Source organism: Podarcis gaigeae, assembly GCF_964106915.1.
Source record: "Podarcis gaigeae genome assembly, chromosome: 8".
NCBI lineage: Eukaryota > Metazoa > Chordata > Lepidosauria > Squamata > Lacertidae > Podarcis > Podarcis gaigeae.
In genome coordinates this window covers 73,550,711-73,564,855 of record NC_139684.1, presented here as the reverse complement: position 1 = coordinate 73,564,855, position 14,145 = coordinate 73,550,711, and the positions used below count along the sequence as shown (strand labels likewise).

The window sequence follows — 14,145 nt, the reverse complement described above, 5'->3', positions numbered from 1 at the left end:
ACTTGACGCAGTGGCGCATGCACCCAGGCGCTGGGCTTTGCTCTGTTGCTGCCTCGTGCTCTGTTCTGCTGTGAGGCGGCTGGCCCTATGTGAAGAGGGAGGCGGGCAATGGCAAAGAAGAAGAGAGGCGCCCCCCAATTTGCCCACTTTCTTCCTCCTCTACCTGGGCTGCAACGGTTTTTGAGATCAATGCAAGCTAAAAAGCATTGCAGGGGGTTGGGCTGGATGACCCACAGGGTCCCTTCCAATTCTACGTTTTTCTGAAAAACACACACGCAAAACCCAACTATGGTCCCTCTGCAGTCCTCACCCCAAGCAACTGTGTGTGAGACATGCTCCCCAGAAAGTGTGCCTTGTCTCGCTACCTGTGGTTTTGTCTCGCTACCTGTGGTTTTTACCTGTCCGCCCCCTCCCCCCAATCTAGTCATATTCCTTTCTCCCTAATCTCCAATATTACATTTTCCTCTGGTTGAGACTTAAAACAGAAAGCCCTAATCCCCAACTGTGCTTCTTGTTGCAGTCCTACTGTCTATGCAGAAGTAAGGTCCTATTAGATTCAGCACGGCTTACTCTTAGGTAAGTGCAGTCAGGGCTGCAGCCTTTGTGACTGAAGTTTTGGGTCCTTTTTAGGTTCAGGATGTCACTGCTTTACACCCACACCCACCCCACTCCCCACAATATTTGAAAACGTCAGCTTTGTACTTAAACACATATTGGCCGCGAACTTCATTGTCTGTGTCTTTATTAATTTATTTAAAGAACAACAAACTGGTGATCGCTTTAACTTTTTGATATGTGGCGATTTGAATCATGAGGATGAATTAGAAGAATTGAGGACTTTCTTCTGCCTTTTCATTAGATTTAGATTTAGAATTAGAGTTTCTTCTGCCTTTTCATTTTATTTTGTTCTAAGGGCTTCAGAGATAATGTGTAAGCGTGGTGTTAGCTCCCTAAAAAAAAGGTTAAAAACTCTGGGGAACCTTCCTAAAAAAGGTCGGAGGAATCTTTTGCACCACAGCACCTGAAATGCTTAAGATGGCCCTGCTCAGGAGCCCAGCTTATCACCCCTTGCCTGCAGAGCTAGTAGCTTCTCACCCTTTTTCAAACACCCTCCCCTGTGAAGTCTTCCCTCAGACTCCTCTCTTCTCCCCTCTCTTTTGGAGTCCTCGGTGAAGCCGCTGCTGCCCCCCAGTCTTTGAGCTGCCCCCCTGCCCCAAAGAGAGGTGCCCCCTCACACTGCCCCACAGGAACCTGGGAAACACCCCCTGGGCTGCCCCAGAGGCACCATTTGCCCGGGGAGCTTGTAGCCAGGGCTGCTGCAACAAACAGCTGCCAAGCCTTTGGGGGGCAGAGATGTGAGAGGGCATCAGAGGAGGGAGATAAGGAAGAGGGATAGAGGCCAGTGTTGCCCACAGCACCCCTGACCATCGTTCAAGGCACCACAGGGTGCCATGGCACACTGGTAGAAAACCACTGCTCTATGGTGTTGAAATCTGGGGCTGTGATTCAAACTCCATTAAAGTTACAGGACATTGAAGGTGCCACACCATTCAATTCTCATGCAGTTCCACCTCAATTTAGTAATCTCAGCTTCTACTGTGTGGCATATAATGCAAGAAATTACTGCCCAAGTACTTTCATTGATGTTTGTGCTATAATTACAGGCTTGCTTATGCAAAACCATGTTTTTCTTTAAAGAGAGATACTGCCCAGTTGCTTTTCTAGTACCATCGGTTTTCATAGTTTTGTTTATTTATTATTTACAGAATGTGGAGCCCAACCCCCGTCACTAATTATCTCTGCACACAACACAACAATTTAAACTGCCATTACCAAAAAAGACCAAAAGTAAAATTCAGCTAAGATAATGCTCACCAATCTATCTGTTAAATATTTTAAAGAGCATGGCTACATTGCCCCATGCATAACATACATATGCACAACCAATTCAGAAGACAGGGCAGAAAGTTGCAAGAGGACAACCCCAAGGGATATGCAATCTAAGCTTTAACATGGGTAACAACAGAGGAAGGGGTACATAGGGAAGCAATGTGTAGTTGTTTCAGTTACTCATCTTAGGTTCTGTTAGGGGTAAGGATAGGTAGATACAAACATAATTTCACATTATGGTTCTTGCCAGCTCTTGTTGCAAACCTTCCTTCACCATGAAAGTACTCAGCTGCATAGATACAACTGCACATTTCAAAATTAAACAATCCTAAAAGATGTTTATGGGGTAGAAGGACTATTTCATTTGAGAGGTAGGAAGTGAAATGAATATATTAGTGGAACAGCTGAATGCTTGAGAGAATTTCATTGTCAGTTGAATTCCTTGGCAGACACGGTACTGAGGCAGCAGTGACCCCTGCCACCTCATTTAGCTCATGTATGTTCACACCAAAAACTTTGCTTTAATTTTAAAATTTCTCCAGTTATGTAAGGCCAATAATCTCTGGTTAAGATAAGCCACTATTGCCTCTTCAAAGTATAATGAAAGATGTGTTGGGCAGAGATCCAATCATGTTCACTTTACAAAGATTATTTTTTAAAAAAACATTTTCTGTCCTAGGCTTTTAGGACATTGTACCTGATAGATATATAATGGTGTAGCTGTAAATATGGCAACCACGTGGAGACATTTTCAGAGTAGGGAGGTTTGGAGTTGCAAGGAAACCAACCTTGTAAAGTGTAAAAAGTGCTCCACCCACTGGTGTGAACAGACAGCATTCAATGTGGAAACATAACAAAGTGTACCAATGTATATAATATGGAGCAATTTTTATTGTGCTGTGGGGTATGTGTGTCTGTGTGTGAGACCTTGCAGCATTTCAAGTGTTCGAAACCACTGTCTTTTAACCTAAACAACCTCACAGGGTTGTTTGTGGATAAAATAGGAAGAGGGGAGAACCATGTACGGCAGCTTGAGTTACTTAGGGGGAAATGGAATATAAATGTAATAATAAATAAATAATAAAATAGCTAGCCAATACAACAAATGCCAGTTGAAGCCGTAGAAGTATAAATTGACAAGAAAATATGGACTGTAGAAACATACAGATACATTTCTACAATACGGTGTGGTAGCATGAATAAAAGAATCAAAAGAGATTCACTTGATGAGAAAGACATTGTAGCATAACTCAGGCCCCTTTCAGATGTTCACAGAAGCATAATGAACACATGATAGGCTGCCTTCAGAGTTTATAATGAATACATGTAGGGTAGGACAGAGGTCCTTCACCCCCAAAAAACCCTCACACGATAAAGAAAAAGAAGGTGGAACAGCTTGAGTGCCTACTTAAGGCAACTTACCAGCTTTAGAAATGCTTAGCATGAGAAAATGAAAAGAAAGACAAAGGAAAACAGCCATCTTATATCAAGACAGGAAAATGGAATGAAAGAAAGATCTGTAACTGAGAGGCAGAGAGGTATAAATCACATGCGTAAAAGTGAGACGTTATCTTAAATAAATGAACCGCTGTAGCTAAAGCGGAAAGATAAGCAGAGACAAACCTGGCATAGCCAACTGCAATATTATTCTTACCTGTACTGGCACTGGTGTGTAAAAAGTGGGCACCCATGCCAGATTAATTGCACACAGAGTGACAGAGAAGAAGTGGCTGAATGCCACTCTCAAAAATGACCTTGATTATCATTTTCAATATCACACACCATTGCATGGCAAGATTTAGCATTAAATTCAGGTAAATTGTTGCAGTTCTGAAAGTAACGGACTGATTATGCATCGCAATGAACGTGGGGAGATGGGCTACCAAGCATAAGCAGAGTCTGCTGGAGCAGCCCAATGGCCCACCAAGTCCAGCATCCTGTTCTCATCAGATGCCCGTGGGAAGCCCACAAGCAGGACCCACAAGGGCACTCTCCCGTTCTGTGGCTTCCAACAACCAACATATGGAAGCATGCAGCCTCTGAACGTGGAAGCAGACCTGTCACGACCAGTAGTCGTTCATAGAATTTAACTCCATGAATTCCTCTAATCCTCTTTTGAAGCCTTCCAGGTTGATGACCTTCCCTGTCTCCTGTACGAATAAATTCCATAGTTTAACCACAGAGTTAAACTGGGAAAATTGACAGAGGAACACTACTTGTGGTAGGTGATCAAATTTAGGCATTTCATGCAGCACATTATGAGTTAGCTGCCAAATAGATAATAGGCTTCAGGTAGCTGTATAGGTTGTTTAAAATTGTTCTGCAGGCCAAAGCCATGTTTTTGCATTATATCTGCAGCTTTCATCCCCAGTCAGTCATTAAAAACTGAATTCCATTAATACATTTGGGAGCATACCTCTTTACTGTGATTTTGGTGAATGGTATGTCCAGATTAGTCTATTCTTTTCAGAGCTGTGACAATTCCCCTAAAAGTAGCCAAAAGACCTACAACCAACCAGCTCTCCTTTGCCACCCTGTTCACTATTGATCTGACATAGGTTTCTGATTCAACACACCATCAGTAACTCATTTTTAAAAGCACTTTTTGGATGCTGGCTAGCCTACTGTTAGGATCATAGAATCATAGAGGTCAAAGGGACCCAAAGGTCATCTAGTCCAACCCCCTGCAATGCAGGAATCCCAGCTAAAGCATCCATGACAGTTGGCCATCCTACCTCTGTTTAAAAACCTCCAAGGAAGGAAAGTCCACCACCATTGTAGGAGTCTGTTCCACTGCTGAACAGCTTTTACTGTCAGAAAGTTTTTTCCGAATGTTTAGCCGGAATCTCCCTTTTTGCAACTTATAGCCATTGGTTCAAGTCCTACCCTTCAGAGCAGGAGAAAACAAGCATGCCCCCTCTTCCATGTGACAGTCCTTAGATATTTGAAGATGACTATCATATCATATCTCATCTCAGTCTTCTCTTTTCCAAGCTAAACATACCCAGCTCCTTCCAGTGCTCCTCATAAAGCTTGGTTTTCAGACCCTTGATCATCTTGGTTGCCCTCCTCTGCACACATTCCAGCTTGTCAACATACTTCTTAAATTGTGGTGCCCAGAATTGGACACAGTATTCCAAGTGTGGTCTGACTAAGGCAGAATAGAGTGGAACTATTACTTCTCTTGATCTGGACACTATACTATTATACCAATAATAACCCCATCATAATATTCATTATAACATTACCAATTTATAAAATAATTATTAATACCAATCATTCAAATATCAAATTATATAATTTAGTTATGTTGGCCTCCCGCATGCTAGATCTGATGATTTGATGTTTTTCTTTATTTCTGTGTTCCAAAATCTTATTAGTTTCAATTACATTCTGGTCATAATAATAATCTCTTTTACAACAACTGCAATATTAATAACTTCTATTCGTGTTGACAATTAAATGATTTATAAAACTACAAGTGAGGAACTCAAACCATATCCTTGTTCTTCCTTTGTGTGACTATTATTCTGTCCATGGTGTTTCTTCCGATCCTTGTAAGATGTTATGTTTTTCTTTCCCCAATTATTGCTGTTATCCATCATGCCTTGAGCAGAGCTGATATCCCATTGTTGTTCCAGAAATTTCTCCATGCTTTGTTTTTTTTTGCACTGAGAAATTTAACAACAGCTGCAAAAGTCGCTCTGTCCCAGTAAATAGACTTGTCATCATTTCCCCCTCTGCCTGGGAAGAAGAGTTGTCTATCGAACTGCAGGTGACTCAATAAAGAACCTTATCATTTCCTTCACAGACTCCTTTCACCCTTCCTTCCAGCTGAAGATATATGGCCAATTATCCTTCCAATTAAATTAAATTCCAAATCCTTTTAGCATTATTCAGTTCACTTCATACATAATAAAGGATGGGGTAGAGCCAGCTCTAAGTTTCCATCGTAAACATTTTGCAAAATAGAGCTTCTCTCCCTTTTTCCTTTTTACATACACAGTTCTTTTTGACGTTATATACCATATTTATAATCCAAGTTCTTCCCTCCTCACTTGTACAAATTTAATTTGAACTAACATTCAGAGGAGGGTTGCCAAATCATAAATATAGAGAAGAAAACTTTAAATAAAGAAACCGTAGGCTCCCATCCAACCCACTGTCCTTTGCACCGAATGAAGTCTTATCCCAAATTCAGACCTTAAAGTCCTTGCAGTTGATTTGTTCTTCAGTTTGTGATCTCATCCCTTCCAGCATGCACCTGTACTTTAGTCCAATTAAGCTCTAATTAACAGGAGAACTTCTGCTTCTTACTCCTCATATTTACTTTCTTCAACGAAATTGCCGTATTATTTGCCCTATAGGACGCACTTTTTCACCTCCAAAAATGAAGGGGAAATGTGTGTGCGTCCTATGGGGTGAATGCAGGCTTTCGCTGAAGCCTGGAGAGCGAGAGGGGTCGGTGCGCACTGACCCCTCTCGCTCTCCAGGCTTCAGGAAGCTATCCGCAAGCCTTCCAAGCCCGGCAGGAGTTCCTGCTGGGCTCCCTAGGCTTGCGGATAGCTTCCTGAAGCCTGGAGAGCGAGAGGGGTCAGGGGAAGCTCTGGCCTGGGGGGGCAATAATTTTTTTCTTTATTTCCCCCCAAAAAACCTAGGTGCGCCCTATAGGGCGAAGAATACGGTACTTCTAGTGGCAAAAGTCACCATGGTGTTTTTTGTTCTAACATATCTTTATATTTCTCCCAGACTTTAATAATGGATTTTCTTATAATATGATTCTGAAACCCCTGCGTACTTTGATTTTATCGTACCATAAATACACATGCCATCCAAATCTAATATCATGTCCCTCTAGATCTAACAGGTCTGTATTTTTTAATGTCACCCACTCCTGGATTCAACAGATGCAGGATGCCTCATAATATAGTCTTAAATCTGGTAGAGAGAAACCTCTTTCAGGGAACCAGAAGCCAACATTTTAGAATGTTTTAGGAATAAAAGAGGCGGTTGGAATTTTGAGTGGGCCATTAGAATGTATCCAATTTCACTTTGCACCTCTTAGGTATGTGACTAGGCAGTCAGGTGGATAATAAGTGAATTAGTTTGAACTCGAAGCTTCAGTAGGAACATGGGAAGTTGTATTCCATTGGTCTATCTAGCTCAATACCGTATATTCTGGTTGATGGTAGCTCTTTGGGGTTTCATATAGGAGTTTTTCCCAGCCTTACCTGGAGATGTTGGAAACTGAATTTAGGACCTGAATGCAAAGTGTGTGCTACTTTCTGTAGCCTATAGGTATGAGCTGGAGGGCTTATGGATACTTGTTGAAAGTGTCTGTCATGCAGGGAGCACAGGCACATGAACTGCAGGGGCAGGGGAACCCTGTCATTGGCACATAGCCTTCTTTGATCATGAAAGAAGGCATTCTCAGGTGATATCCGGACAACTTGTTCTGACATTCAAATGCTAATCTGCAATGTGCCTTGGTTGTGTAGGTCAGGTGTTTTGTTTTTGTTTACAGAAAAAAGAACATACTTCCATTTCTCAGGAGCCAGAAGCTGGATCAAAGGCCTGTTATCAGTTGCAATAAATGCTGTTAAAACTTATTGCTGAAGCAGAAGAATGGGATCTACTGAGACACCAAGTTCCTGGAAAGATTGTTCTATCATAGGCAACAGCAGATAGCCAAAAATAACCCAGGCAACTGATAAAAAACTGACAGTATCCAGATTGTCACATTTACTTGCCCTTTGCTGTTCTGGCAGGTTATGTTCTGATTAGTATGAATAAACATATGTAGAAAGGTCAGGTAAAGGACAAGCGTAAGATGGTGAATGGCTGGTTTGCAGGTAGAGGGTGTTCTGTGATGTAAAATCATAGGATAGTTGCAACATACTGACTTGTGACTCTAGAACAGACCTAGAACAAAAAAATAGTATCTATCCCATGCTACGTCCAGAACACAAGTTACCAGCTGTTTTGTTTTTCTAGTGTAGTAAGACCCCTGCCACCAACACTATCATATCCCAGACTGTGAAGCCCAAATAGGGGCCTATCTGTGTAGCAAAGTGTGAATGCATGAAACAGAATCACTATATTGTGGCTATAAATTTTTGAGAATCACTATAATGTGGTCTAATCTTTTAGGAGAGTTACATTTAGTGGAGATTACACTTCATACTTCAGTTTTTACTCATTGAAGAAACTTTTTGCTTTTGTTGAAAGGAAACTGACGGCACAAGGGATAGAAAAAGGATGGAAAAGAATATTGTTACTACAGTTTATACTTGGAAAAAAAGCGTAATTGCCATCTAGGTTTTACTCAGAGTAGACACATTTAAATGAATTGACCTAAATTATCCATGTCAGTTAATTTCAGTGGGTCTACTCTGAGTATGAATAATATTGGCCACAACACATAATTTTTGGGGGGTTTTTTTAGTGGTGGTTTGTAAATAGACTGATAAAACACTGCACAAATAAATAATGAAGTTATGTGTATCACATCAAAATTGCTTTTGCAGCAGTGTTTTAACAATATCAACTTGTGGAATTGACACATACGATAGTAAGTGGGCTACAACTCTACACTCTTGCAAGTCTGATCTGAAACATTCTTAATGATTTGAACTCAACTTCCCCAAATTCAGTGTGGGTATACATGCAGCTAAGGCAATGACTAGGGACCACCTAGTCCTGCTAGCCAACTCTAATGGATGACAGCACCCTGGCTCCAAGCATTGAATCAGTGATATTCATCAATGTTTAAAAGGGAAAAAATAGCAGGATAGAAGTCATTTGAAGCGGATGTCAAGTGGACGATGCTACTTAAGTGGGAATGTAAATAGCATCAAATACACATTCAACTCAACTGCAGACATCCCCCATTTATGCCGAAAGATCCTTAGGCTAAATAAAACCAGTCCTTGACTCACTGATATGATGTGCAGGTTAGGATAGGAACCAAAAACTCTGACTCAGCCCCACTGGGTTACACTTTGAAATTCACGACCTTGTTTTGGATTGGGATTTAACGTAGTGAATTTCAAACATTTGCACATATTAAATACTGGAATTGTAAAGGTAGTAATATCTAAGCAACTTGCTGAACTCTGTGGGACAGGCTCATGCAGAGCTCGTCTAAAACCCGGGGCGGGAGTCCTTGGTTGTCTGGGAGGAACAAGGTGTTATTGGCATGACAGTGTAAGTCTGGCAGGCCCAGGGCAAGTGTACCAGGCTGCCCCACTGCTTTGTAGACCACCTTATTCTTTGAATTTGCTTAAGAATTGCCACCTCAGAAATTCATTCCATCTTCATAAGGGTCTCCTCAACTATACTCAGAAATGTAGGCATTATCCATGTCACAAAGAGGTTCTGGCACATCCTTCATTGCACATAGTTAGAAAAGGTCAATTTGGGCCATTTTAACACCCAAGTTAGGAAGAATAATGCCGCCTATTCTTTGTTGCCAAGTTGGCCCCTGGTGTTTGGAACCAACCACTACTTTCCGTGTGATGATAGCTATGATGAATTGACCTTTCCTTATTGACAAAAGACATAGGTTCCCTTGACAATAGAGGTATTACATTTGGTCAACCAGGCTTGAAAATTGAGGACAAAATTATAGTATAAATACAGCAGTTAAAAGTGCTCATTCTTCACCTTGGTGACTTCACTCCTGAAAGACACCAACGCAAAGCCAAGATGCATCTCCAGGTTGTGACCACTGCTCTTCTTGTCTTTCTCCTTTGTCCAGATGGGAGCATCTCGGTAAGTCTGTTTTTGCACTTAAGGGAGCCATGTAGAATATTTCAATACTGCTTAGCTAGATATTCAGTGAGCTGCAAGTGCATGTTTTTGTAGGACATAAATGCTCCTTGAGGCAAGATCGTATGAAAACTCCTTGCATTTAGGGGCTATTCTACACATGGGATCTAAAACCTACAATTAAACTTAAGGGATCAATTTAATTGTAAATGTTTTCCATTTGGATAAAAATGAGGGAAATTCACTTCCTTTTAGGATTCTACACCATGGAAAAATGGAAGGAGCTGGCATAGAAACTATAGCTTCCTGAATACAAAGGATAACAATGGCAGCACAAGCCTGTTTTGTTTTGTTTAATAGGAAGTAACTCCCATTAGGTTTAAGAGGATGTATTATCATGTAGTATGCATGGGATTGCATCCATAGTGACAAAATGTGTTTTTCACACATAAGGAACTTTATACAGAGAAGTTTAGCCTCCAAGTCTAGTGTTTCATCCTTCTTTGTGCTAACAAAATAGAGAAACTGAATTCATATAGCAAAATGTTTCAAGCCTCCTGAAGGCAGAAGCTGAAACATTCTGCATATATGAATTCAATATCTCGGTTTTGTTTGATGCACATACTCACACACATGAGCTGGGAAAATTTCCTGTTTGAAACCCTGGAGAGCTGCGACCAGTCAGTGTAGACAATACTGAGATGTATGGGGCAGTGATATGGCTCAGTATAAGGCAGCTTCCTATGATCCAATGGCTCTAAGATCAGGCTCAGAGGCCTTCTCATTGGCTTGACCTTGAGAATGAATAGGTTGGTGGGTTCTAGGCACATAGCTTTCTTGGTGGTGGAACTTCCTCCCAACAGAACATTTTTTTGGCTTTCTGAGTTCAGATCTTTAAGTGAGCCCCAGAGATCTCTCCATTTTGCAATGCTTTTGAGTGAACTGTTGCTGGCTTCAATCTTTTTTATATATTGCTGCTGCTTCTAATAATTTCTTTTATGGATTTGCTGTATTCTTTGTTTAAAAGAAGGTAAAAATTATTTTGTCCTGTCCCAGAAATTCAGCCAGACCAGCTGAGCCACCACTTGAATCAGCTTTTGTTGAAGGGGTGGAGGGGGGCTGATGGTATTTTATTTGTCTTAAGAGGCTTGCAGACCAATCAATCTAATTGCTGTTTTTGTTTTTAAATTTAGGCCCCTCAGCTTGTAAGTATTACAAATCTTTTATGCATTGAGAGAACTGAATGACTAAAAAAAAAAAAAATCCCCTTTAGCTAAAAATGGATGTCATTTTCATGTTTCTAGTGGATAAATAAAAGGGTTTCCAAGATTCCTGCATGCTTGGGAACATCTGGATGCTGGCTAGGATCCATGTTGGTTCAACACACACCCTCTAATTTCCAAATTGTTTTCAGGTCTAATAAAGTGATTAAAAGAAAAAATAGAATAAAATGAGAATTTGCATACATGCCCATAAATGGATTTCTGCAGTTTTAAAATGTTCTACAGTAAGGATGTGGGACGTGGGTGACGCTGTGGTCCAAACCACAGAGCCTAGGGCTTGCCAATCGGAAGATTGGCAGTTCAAATCCCCGCGAGGGGGTGAGCTCCCGTTACTCGGTCCCTGCTCCTGCCAACCTAGCAGTTCGAAAGCATGTCAAAGTGCAAGTAGATAAATAGGTACTGCTCCGGCGAGAAGGTAAATGGCGTTTCCGTGTGCTGCTCTGGCCAGTAAAGCGAGATGAGCACCGCAACCCCAGAATCGTCTGCGACTGGACCTAATGTTCAGGGGTACCTTTACCTTTACCTTTACAGTAAGGATGAGGGGCCATACTGAGAGGTGATCAAGCATTTGACTTTCAAGATCATAAGGATTATAAGAACACAAAAATACCAGGCCAGCATTATGGTCTCATAGTGGCCAACCAGATCCACATAGGAACCTTGCAAGCCAAACCTAAAATATAGTGTGGTGGTGATTTGCAAATCTTCTCTGTATTGTCTGAATGTTTCTTCCCATGAGGCACCCTTGTCTTTTATTGCCTGGTTTTGCACATTAGTTTGTAGAAAAGCCACACAGAAGTGACAGACGAGAGCCACAGAGAAATACTCAGGCTCTGCTCACGGCAAGAGTGGTGCAAGATTTTGAAAATTCGTTCATTGACGTGTCCCTCAGTATTGGGTGATTAGATCCCTCCCACAATACTGCTGTGTAGCTGAAATGGTTAAACTCGTTAAAGCACCTTTGCTGCATGACATGGCCCTAATACTTACAAAAACAAATACTTTACACAAAGTATAAGAAGTTTTGATTTCTGGAATTTTAAAATGTCTTTTTGATAGGTCTAAGATTTAAAGGCTGGGCAAATTTTAAGGACTGTAATGGGACGTTTAGGGTTGACCTGGCTGAAGCCGAAGGGAGGTTGACTGTTCTTCTTGGCTGTACCCTTATGCCTTTTCTGCTGGGGCAACTTTCACTGAGACTACAGTGTAGCGAAAAGAACAACTGTTTCCCCCTGAATACCATGGTTGTAGTACTTGAAGGTATTTGAAACACATATTTGATTTAGATGATATAGGGCATTGCAACCATTTTCCTGTTATGGCCTTTTACTAAAAGAGTTACGGGAACACTCCTGAGAAGGAGATGTTTATGCCAGAAGTGTGCCCAATTTTCTATACTTCCACAAGGGTATTAAAGGTTGTTAACTAATGGTAAATTGTTTAAAAGAGATGATTGTAGCAAAATCAATTTCCTCCTTTCTGTTTCAGCTTGGTGGTTTATTAGGCGTAAGTATTGCACATCGCTTTTAACGGGAATATCATTAATTATTTTTTAAAAAAACAACAATATTGAGCAATCAAATCAACTGCATGTCATAATTGCCCACAACTGTTTATCCCAGATGCCAGTTGCCTCTTGTTTCTGTCAATCACAATCTGTCTTTTAGGATCAGGCAGTCTTGCAGAGGCCACAGGCAAAAGTGATATGAGTTAGATAAGGATCGCTGGGATGATGCATCAAGGAGGATGGTGCCACTGACAATATGGGGGAGGGGGGGAGAACTTGCCAATATTTTTTCTGTTCATTTTCAGAAAACATGTGTGCCTGACTTTGAATACTGCCAAAAGGGTATTAAAGGTTTTTAACTAAGGAAACATTGCTTAAAAGAAATGTTGGTTGTAGAAATATTGATTTCATCCTTTCTGTTTCAGTGGTGGTTTTCTAAGTGTGAATTTAGTATATTAGTGATTTTATATCTTTAATCTTTGAAGGTATTTAACAATATATCTTCATTCTTTGAAGGTATTTAACACACACACACAGAGAGAGAGAGATGGGGAGAGAGAGAGAGATTAAATGTGACTGTGGCTTTAACATAAGGAGTAGTTTGTCCTGGAGCAGCATCAGAACAGGTGAAGGCTGAGTTGCAATGGCTGCAAAATGCAAAGCAGTCCCAAAGGTACAAGTTCCAAAGTTGTCTTGAGAAATGTTGTTTACTGCAAAGTTCTTCATCAGTTCCAACAAGATTCAACAGCTCTAGGAGTTATTTGGTAGGTTTTGTTGGGAAAATGCCCGGGAAGGCCGCCACCTTCATGCTTCAAAGTTCTGTATGCTAATAAAGCGATGCCAAGGTTTACAGCAGATAAAGGATCTTTTATACAGCCTACTTGCTCCCTTGCATACTCATAAGAGTACCATGGTTGTGATCCTTGAAGGTAGTTAAAACACACACACCCCACAAACACACAAAGATAGATGAAATGTGCCTGTGGCTTTAACATAAGAAGTAGGTTGCCCTGGACTAGTTTGGCAGTGTGAAATAATCAAAAAGTTCACTATGTTTATCATGTTCATGAAACATGAAGGAATAACATATTGCTTTATCTTGTTTAGGGCACTGGTAGCAGACGTGTGAGTATTGGAAATCCTCTATGTAATGCTTAATGATCCACAACATCCTTCAGTGGGGGAGGGGCCTTGTCCTTACTGCAAGATATTAATGATTAGTGAAGTGTCCCTCAATATTGGCTGATGAGATTCGTGCCACAATACTGCTGCATGATTGAAATGGCAAAAGCATGCTGGCTGCATGACATGGCCCTTATACTTGCAAAAACAAATACATAAACAAAAGTGTTGTGTGAAGGCATATTACGTTATACAAAAAAAGGGGGGGAACCAGCCTGTTAGGTATCTTATTTTTGATCACCTAGTTAGTGAGTCCTGGGTCTAAAAAAGGTTGGAGATACCTGATGTAGTTATGAATGCCAATGCAGCACTTTCCTTACTATGGCTATTCACTGCACAAACTACCCAAACACTTCTGGGAAAGAGATGTTTATGCCAGAAATGTGCCTGATTTTCTATACTCCCACAAAAGTATTAAAGGGCATTAAAACTAAGGAAACATTGCCTAAAAGAGATGTTGATTGTTTTCCTCCTTTTTGATTGAATTGCTCCTTTTTATTTCAGGGTGGTGGT

At 40.9% G+C, this 14,145-nt stretch overlaps 1 long non-coding RNA gene across 1 annotated transcript; it reads left to right on the top strand.

Moving 5' to 3' along the window:
* Nucleotides 1-6,581: 6,581 nt before the first annotated feature.
* Nucleotides 6,582-13,573, top strand: LOC310851806. The gene is made up of 3 exons (XR_014567829.1): nucleotides 6,582-9,663; nucleotides 10,854-10,865; nucleotides 13,558-13,573. It is a non-coding gene; the product is annotated as an uncharacterized lncRNA (long non-coding RNA).
* The last annotated feature ends 572 nt before the right edge of the window (nucleotides 13,574-14,145 follow it).